At 35.9% G+C, this 13,460-nt stretch overlaps 1 protein-coding gene across 2 annotated transcripts in view; it reads right to left on the reverse strand.

The window, feature by feature from the left end:
- The window catches only part of MMP16 (matrix metallopeptidase 16), a 181,116-nt gene that overhangs the window by 93,122 nt on the left and 74,534 nt on the right, over positions 1-13,460 (reverse strand). The window lies entirely within an intron of this gene.

The following is a 13,460-nucleotide window of genomic DNA, read 5'->3' on the forward strand; positions in this document are numbered from 1 at the left end:
ACCAGTATAAGAACTGTTAGTTTGGGTGCTTGTTTTTTTTAAAATTTATTTTATCTTCAGATAAGAAATTCTTTGGGGATTTTATTTCATCTTTATTAAAGATTCTGTTGCTGTAAGACTGAGTTTTCCACCCAGAAGCCATCTCTCTTTATTATCTGAAACTGCTTTCTTCAATTATTTATTTAATGTATTTATTTATTTATTTGAAGCTACAACTTAAGCACCTAACCCTGGCTCTAGGCACTTCAAGCAGTGTTTTAAGCAGACAAAATATAAATCTACGATATATGCCTCATACAATTGACTACCCACAGGGCACATAATAATATTCACCATCTACAATAATAAATCCACAATAGCTCACACATTTACATTAAATTATTATTGTCTCTAGAAGAATATGAAAGAGAGGGTAGGGATACATTGCTTTCTGAGAAGAATACCAAAGTCACATATTTATAGGCAAAGCATATGTCCAGGAAATAGTGAAGTAACAGTCTGCCTTCATTGAGAGAGAACTCTGTGTAAGAGAAACTGCCTTTTTAAATCAAGATGGATTTAATGCTGACTGCTTATGCTATTAATTGTGTAGATGTGTGAGGTCCAAATTACTGAAAGCTCCATGGATTAAATCCACTATCTTAATAACACTTGGACAAGCCCTCTGAAACATGCTGTCCTCTTGAGGCAACGTTTCATAAACAAGTAGCTGCAGTTTCATAATATTTCTATGTATTCTCAAAATCAAGACTCTACAGAAAACAGTGAAAGACTTTTGAGGAAGTGAGGGCACTAATACAACTTCAAAAATGGCTTTTCATTCAAGAGCTGGAAGTACTCACTAGAATGAAAAGTACATATATTGGCAATCTACAAGACTCAGTTAAAATGTATTGCTGCAGTTTCACTCCCCCCAGTAACAAAAGATTTGTGACCCCATAAATCTGATCTGTTCTTTAAAAGAAAAAAAATAAAATTGATTCAGCCACCTCTTTCAAACATATCACATCACAATTCACAGGTTCTGAATCATTACATTAGTGAACAGTATCCACCCACCACACCTTACAGTATTTTGTGAGCTCTCTCTGCCTCATACAACAATTCTGGGTTTTTACCTGTTTGTATATGCACTGTTTATACCCAGCCTGACACGAAACTATGCATCTATTTTTAGTCTAAATTTATCTTGTCAAGTCCACCATTTCAGTTTTGCAGCAGTTAACTATGGTGCACTCCCCTTTCCTGAACACAGTGAAGATGATCACGTCAAATTAACTTATTATTGAGGTTCACTTTACTAACGCTGAATGTGTATTAGAGGTGAACATTGGCTCAGTATATGTAAAAGATCAAACTGGCATTAAAGATTGTGGAAATCTTCAGGTTATGAATTCAGATATTTCTAATTTAAACACATTTACCTGTGTAGTTCACACACAAACTCAACAACCACAGAATCACAGAATATTCTGAGTTGGAAAGGACCCACGAGGATCATCAAATCCAACTCTTAAATGAATGGCCCACAGGAATCAAACCAACAACCTGTCTGTAAGCTCCACACAACAGGGAGATACAAGAGGACAGGGAAGTATAGACAAGATTAAGACCTAGACTACAGTAATTTCACGAATACAAGCCGCACCAATTTGACTAAGATTTTGCTCCTAAACCGGAAATGCGGCTAATAATCAGGAGCGGCTAATATGTGAATAATTTTCTGACATTTACAACCTCAGAAGTGCCAGCCAGAGTGCCGAGCAGAGCAGCTGCAAAGTCGGCATTTTGCGATTGTTACAAATCGCTACTCTGTTGCACCACGGGTGGAGCCTGGCTGCCTGCAGGCAGCACGGGGGGTGGGGAGAGAGGAGGGAGAGTTCTTTCCTTCCCTCCTCTGTCGCAGCCCGGGGAAGAGACGGGGGGGCCCCGTGCCGCCACTACCGCGGCTCGGGGAGGCGGCGGGGGACCCGGGCCGCCCCTACCGCGGCCCGGGGAGGAGGGGGGGGACCCAGGCTGCCACTGCCGCGGCTCTGCTAAGAGCAGACAAAATTGCTCAGTAGGCTTGGGAGGTCACCTATCAACATGCAAAACCATCCTCACTGCAGCATAACTGAAGAATTCAGAGTTATGGGGTTGCAAGTAAGAAAATTTGCCAGAAGTTAACATTCAGATACCCTGAATCAGAAAAGCTATTAATACAGAGACAGGAAAAAAATATCTTGGGGACTACTGCTCATGGGAGAAGTAGAGCAGGGAGAACAAACTGGAATCTAACAGAGTGCACTGCAGTGAAACTTGGCAGAAAAGGAAAAGAGAGTTGACTCAGAAACAGCAGGAGAGGACAGTATAGCCTTTCCTTATCTAAAAATCGTACACACAAGGTAAGTACAGGATGCCTGAAAGCCACCCCCAGTCGTAGAACAAAGGAAGTAGACCACCTGGGTCCTCCCTCAGCCTTCAAAACAGCCTAGAACACAGAGCCAACATACTGGAAAGTCAGATGACACTCAGAAAGTAAGTTTCTTTTTGAAAATTCAGACAAATTGACCTCTAGGCTGGTGAATGTTTGAGAGCTAGTAGCATTTAGTATTACAAAATTCTTTAGTCTGTCCTTATGAGAAAGGATTATGAAACAAGAAAAAAGACAGCAAATCTGGTTCTGCAGTTTTCTGCAGGAAGGACAGAAAATTTTGAAGGACCTTGGCTCAGACTACCAGATATGTGAAATATGCATCTCAGATTTTATTGTGCATAGCCCAAATGCTGTGAACTATAGAGGAGAAGCTTAACTTAAAGCCCAGAATATACAGGTGGACAAAACAGCAGAAAGCACCACAGTACGAGGAGAATGAAAGAAAACAATTTTCTGTCAGTCTTGTATTTTTGAGGCAAGCTATAAAAGAAATTATATACAGAAGAATTCATGCCCCTCCTACTGAAATTAGACTCAGTCAGCCTTTAAGGTACTTCAGCAATGACAGTGTCTTGGCAAGCCTCATCCTGAGGACATTTTTGGTCTTGGAACGAAGAAATAGTGAAGTAGATCCATCCAACATGTTATGTCTTGGATGCCAACAGGGACCCTTTGCACAGACTCCAAATAACTGATATGTTTCATTATTTTAAACAAATTAAAATACTGCTACTTCAAGTCAAGTTTTTGGGAAGAATTTTCTTGTCCTGCTGCAAAATGAGATCCATGGTATCTCTCGGGTAACCACAGAAAAACACAGCTGGAAGGCAACAGGTTCCACCATTTCCCTCTCTAGTGCAGTGCTTTAGTATCCAACTGCTGTGAAGTTTCCTTTAGAGCTGAATCCTTCTTACTAGAATTTAAGCCTGTAACTTTTTATTTTACGTGCTACAGGTAAAGGCAACCAGTAATTAATTTCCTCTCTGAAGCAGCCTTTCATGTACTTGAACTTTCTGATGTAACTCCTTCCATTATTTTAGAAATTAACTAAAGAAACCTCTTTTGCTTAATCATATTTAATTATCTGCATTAACTTCCAGAAAACTTGCAGCTAAAATTTATCATTACTAAGCTTTTGCTTGCACTAGATTTCTGTGTTAGTTCCCATTGTTGGCCTATCAACAAACACTGGAGTTTAGCTGAAGTGTTAGGAGTAATTCAGAAGAACATGGACACCCAAATATTTCATTTTGAAAAGAAAAAGAAAAAAACCAAAAGCACAACAGCAACAAAACCAACCAAACAACAACAAAAACAAACAAAAAAACCCCACAAAAAAACCAACCAAACAAAAAAAATTAGCTTGAAAGTATTTTTATTCAATCACAGAACTTCAAAGTTTATGTTCCATTCATCTATACCTTTTAAAATTTTAAAACCAAGTTTTGCACATTTTGCTCACCAGAAAAGTTTCTTCACCTTAATCCCACCTTCTGTTTTTATAATTGTAAAGAAAACTATAAACGGAATCCATTGGTGATGAAGTCTATAGACACAACAGGAGTTTGTTGAGGACCTGGCACTTCTGCAGGCATCCATGGAACCTATAAGTGCTCAACATATGTGCTGTATCCCCTTCCAGGTTTTGGATATCATTGACTAGATACCTAGGGTTTGGTGTTTTTTTCTGACATGATGAAAAGATCTTTTCATTTTATGCTACTTATGCTCCACTGTATGGATCATCTGGCTATGGAACAGGTAGAACTTTCTCATATGGCTGTATTTTTTTCTCCTCTAAAGAACAGAGAATGCACTAACTTAAAGTTTATTAAATACACCAAGGGAATGTAATCATTCAGATCTTTGTTAGTTTAGGAAGAAAGACTGATCTTAAAAAAATATGCTGACACCAAAGTCTTATTAAGAACACAGAAAACTCATGTATATTATCATTAAAGATTAAACAAGAATATTATTAAGATAATCAGAGTTCCAGAAAGATTACTGATTTCTAAGATAGAAGAAAGCTTAGCAACAGATTAACTGAATGACAGTACATAGCATAAGCTACAGTACAATTATGTTCTATGAACCTGAAGGCTTAGTAAATTAGTCTAATAAGCCACAGATAAAAACAATTTCATAAATATCTTCAGTAGTGCAGCTGCATATCGTTATTATTCATGTATTCCCATTCCTGTTTTAGATCTTATCTGCAAACATAATTCCTATCTGCATTGAGTAAAACTGTGATATTTCATAATTTCAAAATATTTTGACTTCTGTTTTTTAATACACTTCCACCAAAGACATAAGTGAAATGATTTAAAGTGTCTGAGTAATTCAAGAGATTTATATTTTCAAAAAGAATACATTTATGATTCTAACTTACAGAGATCACAGAACTTAGTAGTTCAAGTACTGACGTAATTTTGAAAGGGATTGAAGGCTTTAACTAAAGTCAGGATAAATAAGCTAGTTCTAGAATTAGTATTCATATGACCAAATTATTTCTTCATTTAGGTCAAACAATCATGGCTAATGGTGTGGTTTAATTACAGACCTACCTATTGCAGCTAATACTGAATTTTCAGTGACAACTTGATAAACAGGTAGCCAGAAACAAAGCAAAGCAATATATGAAGTCTTCTGATGTCTTTCCTTCCTCTTGCCTTCAGTGCCACCAGGTCCTTATCAGTGGTGTTTTTTCTTCCTAACAGAATACACTGATGTGTATGGGTATATAGTAATGGCATATGTCTAGTAAGAAAAATACTTCCAAGAAAAAGCACATAAGAACACACAGTCCAGAGAGTCTAACCTAGTCTATAAGTAACATCTACAGAATGAAAAAAAGAATTATGATAGATAAAGCAGAAGTTTAATGGTCATGATTCGCTTAATACTCAGGGTTTTAAACTGAGATAACTAATCCTTAACAACCAAAAAACCAGCTTCTTCAGAGTACACTGAAGCTCACAAACAAATCAATTTCTTGGAAATGGTATGCTAGTTTGGAAAAGGTCTTAAATTGAAGGAAGCATCTTCTGACCAAGAAATTATCTTTTTTATCACTTTGAACATGCCCGAAGGAAAAAGTCAAAACACCAACTTGCAAAATTTATTTTTTTATTGCAAAATTTATTATTTCCCACTGACATACACTAGAAAGTGGCCAACCTATTTTTTTGTAAATTATTGTGACAACCTCCCAGTAAACAATTTACATGTGACACTGGCACATTCTTAGACACATTAATGATTGCAATCTTTACTGAGGATTTCAAAAACTGTAGCAGGGGCTTAATATTTCAGACAAGTCTGTGGGATGTCTAAGTTGCAGCCTGCACTACAGTAAATAATCAGATACATGACTAGAAGTAGCAGAATTGACCTCAAAGTGGGTCACAGAAGAGAATAAATTGGGTTTCACTGGAATCAGTGTTGCTGCACCTAGCTAGTTCAAAATTAATTACAGCACCTCCACTGTTCTATTTTGTATCTGCCTATTGTTTTCTTTTTTCTGTGTTCTAACTACAAAATAGATGTGAAACCGAACAATCTTATTATAATAGTCTACAACACTAGAAAACTAGATTTACCAACATATGATACTGCATGTCAGCAAAGAGGTGACAATCTGGAATTTCCTCACTCACATATAAGGTGACAAAGATAATTTTAAAAGGGTACTCCTCCCAGTGAGAGGCAGCTCAAGAATGAAGACAGCAGCCCAAAGACAGAAGTTCTGCCTTGTCACTTTGATTCAAACTCAGAGTCCAAGAAGTAAAAAGACAAAAGTAAAAAGGCAAAATATATTCAAAAATGCGTGCTGAATTCAGGCAAAATGTATTCAAAAATGTGTGCTGAATTCCTCTCATTTGTAATTCAAGTTCAGTTTAAATATTCTAAATAATTTCCTTTACTGCCACATTTACAGATGGGAAAATCAATGTAGCTTGAGAGCAGCAGAAGTGGGAGGTGTAAAAGAGCTGCTGGGAGCACCAGGCCAGGGCCATTGACAGACCCCAGGCAGATGGGAATCTACCAGTAAGCAGCAGATGTGGGGTCTGCGTACAGCACTGTCCTTCAGCCACTGAAATATTCTTGGAACAGAGATAAGACACTACCCAGCTCCAAATGCAGAAACTACATTGTTTATTCACTACTTTTACTGTCTGTGTGGTGAGTGGGTTAGTGGTATAACAGCTCTGACAAACCCCTGGCCTGGAAAGAAACTCTTGATCATTCCCTGTAACACATTTATAACTGACTTCAGAATGTGGACCTTATTCATTAGTTGCTCAGGGAAATTTTCTTCAATCACTAATAGAAATCTCTGGCAAAGTCTGGCAGAGACCCAGACCAGTGGAAATACTTCCACAAATAAAACTTACAGTTCTATGTAAATACTCAACCATACAGCTCATGTTAAAGGACTCTGTCTCTGCATCGTACTAGAATTTCCAGAGCCTCTAGAAAAATATTAAGTGTTCTGCAGGGGTAAGAATGCTGTATTGAATAGTCTGGCCGAATTTGTCTTGACTAGTCCCAAAAAATAGGGAAAAAAAGAAACTTTAGGCCATGAGGATGAATAGGGGCTAGAGCATCACTCCTACGAAGAAAGACTGAGAGGGCTGTGACTTTTCAGCTTAGAGAAGAAAAGGCTCCAGGTGTATCTTATCTATGTACACAAATATCTGAAAGGAGGGAGCAGAGAAGATGGAGCCAGGCCCTTTCCAGCAGTGCCCAGTAGCATGACCAGAGGTTATGGGTACAAACTGAAACACATGAAGCTCCTTCTCAAGTCTAAGGAAACACTTTTTTACTGTGCACTGGCAACAGGTTGCCTACAGATGCTGTGGTGCCTCCATTCTTGGAAATACTCAAAAGCCATCTGGATATGGTCCTGGGAAGGGGGTTGGACAGTGCCCTCTTTCCCCAATATCTATTCAATAACATCTTTGTTATATGCATTTCAAACTAACAAAGAGTATGGGTGCAACTTTGCAACTTTCTGCCTGATAGCTAAGCAAGAGCTTACATTTAGAAAGAATTGCTGTCTACTCTTTTGATAACCATAATATTGTGGGGAATGGAGATTGCCCACAAGATTCCATAACCTCCAGTTCCTTTAAGACTCAAACCTTTTATTTTTTTGCCTCCTTCTGTCCCTCTTTGTATATCTTCTGAGAGGTTATTCACATGCTCCTGCTTGGAATATTCTTGATATTTCCTGGATTTAGATTTTTCTTTTCCTTTTATGGTTCTCTGTGGCTCATTATATTTAGCTGTGGAGTTCATTCAGTTCAGATGCCTGGATTCCAGAACACCACTGCCTAGATCAAGGTGATGGGCATATAACAAAAACAATCATGAGCCTGGAGTCAGAGCAATTCTGGTTGAACCAAAGGCCCATGAGGTGCTCCTTGAAAAACCATCACTCACTTTTTGGTAGCAAAAATGAGTGATGCCTCCCAACCTTCCTCTTCACAACACTGCAGGTATTTAGACAAGGCTTAGAACATATTAATCAATATATAAATGCAAGTTTTGTTTGGTGATATATCAAAAAAGGCAGGAGTTCCATGTGAGTCTTTCACCACACTCCAGAAGATCACCCCATCTTGTCGTTGCCTTGGTATTAGCATCTTTGACCCCTATAGCTTTGCAATACCTCACATGCAAGCTGATTGTTTTGGTTGAATCCAAGTATGTGCTGATGGCATAACATTGGCGATGCTTAGCATAACAATATTTTAGGGCAGAGTTGTTTATTCCTGCCAAAAAAAAAAAAAAAAAAGGCAAGCAAGGAAATGAACAACTAGTGAAACAGAATTTGCTGCTTAGATCCTACAACTAAGTACTTGCTTGAACTTTTGTTCCTTCTGGTTTAGATTTCTCAAGAGAAAGCCTATCTCCCCTCACACACATATTCTAAACAACCAAAGCAATGCATTTCATAATGAATTCATGAGGAATGCCTCCCTGCTTCAATCATCATCCTACAAGCAGGAAAATCTCCAAGTGGTTGGAACCAGCTGGAAACTACCACATTTTTTTAAGGCTTGAGAATATCATTGCAGGCAGCCGTGTACTTGAAAAAGGACTATGCACATCACTAAAACTTAAAAAAAATATGATTTTTTCCTCAAAGGCTGCATCATCATTAGCAGCAGCAGCAACACCAGAAACAGAAACTTTGTAACACTATAAGACTGAAGTAAGAAATCTTGGTTATTTGTTATGTCTGTCTTCTATGGTGCAATTATAAATTACATTCTGTGATGTAAACCAAAACAAAACAAAAAAAAAGAAGTATATTGACAAAAAATATGGTAATGATCACTTTCTTTTTTATATATCCCAACAGGTTGCTTAAAATAATTTTATAAAAGTACCAAAAACTTTGATCTAAAACATTTATGTAGGAAACCAAGAGATGGTGGTGTGTTACTTTAAAAAGGCTGGTGGGAAGGTAGACCATTGTAAAAAAGGAAAAGGTCAATCTACAAAGTTCCTTTGGGGAAATTATTATTCAAACCATATTTGGCACTTGGTATTTGAATCCATTAGAAAAAAATATCTTTAATTTTAAAATTTATGCAATTTCAATTTACAGCACTGAAATAGATGAAATGCAATGTAAATATCTAAAGGAAATGTGACTTGAACAAACTTTTTTTACCCTTATTGTCTTTAATTTTCATTATAATAAGTTTTTTCTCACTTTATAAACATAAGAACATATTCTGAACCCCAGAAAAATCCACTAAATATCTACATAAATATTTTCTGAATAGATATCAATATCATTATATCATCAATATCAATATTCTTATATTATGGGTTAAACTAAAATTGAATTAAGGCAAAAGAACAGAAATGGAACAGCACAATGCAACGTTTTGTTGATTTATACTTCAGAGGTTTTTTACAACCTCTTTATAAATAAGATTGCACATAAATTCATGCTTTAGCACACATAAGCAGTGTTTAAAAGTTTGTCTGTAGAAAACCAACTGGCTATGCCAAAGTCAAAAATAAAGCTGCCTTCAGTGGAAACAGGAAGTATTTAACTGAACCAGTTAGTTCCTTTATTTGAACGAATATCACTTATTTCTTTCTATATATTTTTGAGCAATTAATGATACCATCACTATTAGCAACATTAACTTGTATAACGCAGTATGTTTGTTTACCACAGTCAAAAGATTTTTGAAAATGTAAATATATAAATATATGCTACACCCTCTTTTAAGTTTTAAAGATTTTTTTTCCTTATGCTTTTTAAAGTCAGATATTTAAGATGCAGAATTTCAGATCCTGCACTTCTTTGCTGTATGTCATTGCATATTTTAGAAATACTTCCTTTTTTTGACTGGTCTAAGTTTGTGAAATTTACAATACTATTACAGCTCTTTGAAAAATCTGAATTATTTTCCTGCAGAAATCTGTAGACAGAAGATGAACATAGGTTTTGTAAATACATAAAATTGATGTATGATATCAGTTTGTCATTTCCCAGGGAGAGACATGAAGAAAATGTAATGAACAAAAATGGTGATTCTTTCCCAATGTCTTTCCCAAATTATTTTATTTGGTCCACATGGCAGAATGAAAACAAAACAAATACTACAACAAACAAAATACTACAACAGAACATTTAACAGAAAAGCCTCACAATATCTGCAAGGAGGACAGGGAGCTAATAAAAAAAAAAAGGAAATAAATTTCCTGAATTGTATAATTTCTTCATGAGGAAGAAGGACATTTTAGTTCAGCCACTGTTTTTCAATGAACGCAATCTCTATAGAGTTCAAATCTTATGTAGCAAGAAAAGGTGAATTCAGTACTGGGATTAATAGCTTTTGACTCCCGCCAATGATGATAAGGTGAAGGAAAAAAGATACAAGGTATAGAGAAAACTATCGCACTTGCTCTAATAAAGACATATAAATTCCAAGGTAAAATATTTATTTTCCTTAAATCGATGTCTGCATAAATTAGTGGCAGAATAAGACCAACTCGGCTACCTCTATTAGCCTCCTACTTTCATAAAAACAAAATAATCCTTATACATCATTTGATGCCTATTTTGCTTGTACAACACTAACTCACCAGCTGTTTGTAAGCCTCCTGCAAGTAGAAAAAAAAAAAGAACATATTTCAGTACATCTGCAACTCTCCTTTTTTTATGTCACTCTCTAAATTCTATTTTTGTTAAAGGGTAGAATTACAAAAATAGAAGGGGGGAAGGGGAAGTGGTAGATTGATTCATGTGAGGGATGTGACAAGGTGATTCCTGCAGGCAGAAAGGGACGTAGAGTAATTGCTTCAAAGCAAGCCATGGGATTATCTTTTATTAGCTCCCCTATGGGCCGTGGTCATGTGTTTTGCAATTTTAAAACATAGTAGAACAATTTCAGCTTTGCTTAATTAGGACCTGATGCTGTGAATCCCTGAGAGCTCTCAGTAGACATAGGTTGAGATGGATGCTTAGAGCACTCAGTACCCAGCTCAACTCAATCAAGTGTCACTGCCAACCGAGAAGAAGATTAGGATTTATCCATACTTTTATATAAATTAAAACACAACTAGCTTAATGAAAATAATTTCCTTACACTCGTCACTGGTAATATTGCAAAGTTCAGATATTTTAGAACTTGGGGTATTTTTTTAAACACATTGGTTTTCTAGCTAAAACATGCAGAGAGGATCACAATGGCAGAAAAGGCCAGGGAAAATTATATAGTATACTTTTCTGTTTTCTTCTTCCAAAAGACATGGTCTTCCATGAAGTTAAGTAACCTAGTACATTTTGAAAATTACACTTGCAATTAATAATCATCACAGGCCCTGTATTCTCACAGCAATGCCATTACTATCTTAATCCTGTGAATACAATATTAAGCATCCCATGCAGCAGTTTATTTGATATGAATTTGTTTTTAGTTTAACCTATGTTTTTAGACATGGTCTACCACAAACTAGAGGCAAAATTAGACCTAGTTTTACCCCTTCAGCAATTAAATCCAAATTTCCAAAAGTATGTATATATTTTTTAGAGGTTCACTGTGCAAGTGAGAACAGATTTTGTGTGTAATAAAGACAGGGGTGTTTACAACAGTTTATCTGTGTATGTGTGTATATGATTCAGAGAAACTTTTTTTTTCAGTTTTGGTCTTAGAAACAAGAAAAAATATTTTAATATAGTAATTGAGTTAGCAATTGTTAATGAACAATCTGAATATTGTATTTCTCAGCTCCTACTGGAAGGAAAAAACCTGAGGAAAAGGAGCAGTGTAAGTTTTGCTGTACTGAAAACAAAAAACAAAAATGAAAAAACAGCAACAAAAAACAAGAAAAAGAAAAAACAAAAACAAAAAAAACCCCACAAAAAATAAGGAAAACCAAAGTTTAAAAAGAGAGACAACAGAGTGAATGAAATCCTGAATTTTGTTAACATCAATCTCTTCTACAGATTAGGATATCTCAGAATTGCAAGTAAGGATCCCAAAACAACCTCCAAAATATGATCCATGTTTAGTGAACAAAAAAATTCAGATTATGATTGATGTGGCAGCCACTGTTTAAGATTCATTTTTCTAATCTATTCTATCCCAAATCAGAAATCATACACAAGATATTTCCAACTGAGATCTTCCAAAATGTGGTGGACATCATGGAAAAAGTATTGTCATGTTGCTGTGCCATTTTTCTGTATGACAGCTAAAGTAGAAATAACTTTAGAAACATTGTTATGTTTTAAAAAATTCTACAGGTAAGATATAACAGAATGTTTTCACACTGTTTAAAGGTGATGAGTGTATGATAAACATCTGCAGAATAAATCAATTTTTACCAAGAGCTACTACCTTAAAATTCTGCAACTGACCATCATCATACCTACCCCTAAGGTTCATTTTTTTTAATATATGCTTGCCACTATAGTTTTTTTCTGTAAGAAATTTTTCATGAAAAGCAATCTTTCTTCTTTCTTCCAATGTAAGGAATATTCAGTTTGAGAAAATTCACATTCATGCAATCAGTTAGATGTTGATTTTTAAAAAGCAATTTTCACTTCTAAGTTTACTGTCCACTACAATTTATCCACATTCATTTTTGAAAATACAAATAGAATTCAGTTTAGCTTCTCTTATTCTGAAGGCTGATCCTATATAGTCTTCTCAAATGAAACAATATTAATACTGAACCTTACAAAATGGCATTCCTATACTCAGATTTCCTTTCACCCTTTTCTACAATTCTGTCTTTTCTTGACGAATCACTTTCTGAAATTAAGTTCTCAGAACCTAATAAACAGTATGCAAGAAGATAGCAGCAGAATATCCTAATGACACTAAAACATTTCAGGATTTTTTAGAATTGTTTCTAAATGTCCCAGCATTTTCCTTTTGTAGTGCACTGAACAGCTGTTTTTGCTGAGCTGTCTAAAACATTGCCCAACTCTCTTCCCTCAGTGTCTACAATTTATTTAGAAATCTGCAATGTGTGTGAAGAATTCAAATGATCCCCTCTAGCAGGCTTATCCCATCAGCACTGAATTTCACCTGCCACCCTCAATAAATTGACTATCATTCACTACAATCCACACATGCTGAGAACTGAACTACATCACTGCAAATAACTTCTCCCTGTCTCTTTCACCATCTGTATCTATCTCTCTCAATTCAAAATCTCACCATAAGCTTCTCAACAAAGACTGTGGGGAAAAAGTCTTGCAAGGTTAAGAGGCTAATTTAATAAGTTTCAAAGTTTTAAGAAATTTTCACTGAGAAGATGAAGATCAGGATTCATTTTCCCTAAATGGTGTGTAGAATTTCAAAGTAGAATTAGTTCAGGGAAGTCTTATAATCTTTACTATGGAAGCAGGATGATCAAAAAGTCTTCTGTGAGAAAAGCTTTCACATAATTTTCCTCCTAGAATTAATGACCTCATCAGAGATAATAGTTTTTCATGAAGAGGAGGATGGGATGGTATACTAGTACAAAATCACCATGGCAGTAGTTGTTAGAT

The sequence above is a fragment of the Catharus ustulatus genome, chromosome 1 (genome assembly GCF_009819885.2).
Source record: "Catharus ustulatus isolate bCatUst1 chromosome 1, bCatUst1.pri.v2, whole genome shotgun sequence".
Taxonomy (NCBI): domain Eukaryota; kingdom Metazoa; phylum Chordata; class Aves; order Passeriformes; family Turdidae; genus Catharus; species Catharus ustulatus.